General features: G+C 49.8%; 1 non-coding gene across 1 annotated transcript; it reads left to right on the top strand.

Annotated features, from left to right (window-relative positions):
- The first annotated feature begins 367 nt into the window (after positions 1-367).
- On the top strand, positions 368-473 carry LOC113890575. Its single transcript, XR_003510539.1, has one exon. It is a non-coding gene; the product is annotated as a U6 spliceosomal RNA (small nuclear RNA).
- The last annotated feature ends 284 nt before the right edge of the window (positions 474-757 follow it).

The following is a 757-nucleotide window of genomic DNA, read 5'->3' as shown; positions in this document are numbered from 1 at the left end:
ATTTTAGTAAGTGTGGAAAAACAGACTTGTGCAGAAGCATAGGAAGTCAGGCAGTAGCAAGAAGCCCAGCCTGAATCCTGTCACAGAGCTGGTCTAGTAAAGACACTGGTTGCTAGGTGCTACAGTGCACACTGCAGCTGCCACCGCCTGGAGGACCAGCCCTGGACACTGGATGCTGCCACTGGAACTACCGCCATAGCTGCTCTTGGAAACATACTACTACTGCTGCCACCATCACAATCTCCGTATCTGCTTCTATTGCAGTCTTTGCATCTGCTGCTATCAATAGCTGCTGTCTGAATGGCTACAGTATTTGATTGGTTGATCTTCAGTCAACTATGGGGCTTCCCAAGTGGCACAGTGGAGAATCTTCCTTCGACAGCACATATACTAAAATTGGAACCATACAGAGAAGATTAGCATGGCCCCTGTGCAAGGATGACAGGAAAATTCTGAAGCAGTTCCCCCGGGGTGGGTGGGAGCCGGGTGAAGCGGGGGAGGGAGTGGAGCTTCCTGCATAGCTCAGGTGGCAAAGAATCCACTGCAATGCAGGAGACCCTGATTTGATTCCTGGGTTGGGAAGATCCCCTGGAGAAGGGAAAGGCTACTCATTCCAGTGTTCTGGCCTGGAGAATTCCACAGACTATACCTATGAGGTTGCAAAGAGTCAGACACGATTGAATGACTTTCACTTTCACTTGCCAATGCAGGAGATGCAAGAGACATGGGTTCAATCCCAGATTCAGGAAGATACCGT

This window comes from Bos indicus x Bos taurus, chromosome 3, assembly GCF_003369695.1.
Source record: "Bos indicus x Bos taurus breed Angus x Brahman F1 hybrid chromosome 3, Bos_hybrid_MaternalHap_v2.0, whole genome shotgun sequence".
Classification (NCBI taxonomy): Eukaryota; Metazoa; Chordata; class Mammalia; order Artiodactyla; family Bovidae; genus Bos; species Bos indicus x Bos taurus.
Note: the sequence above shows the minus strand (reverse complement) of the source record. Positions and strands in the feature narration are given on the sequence as shown.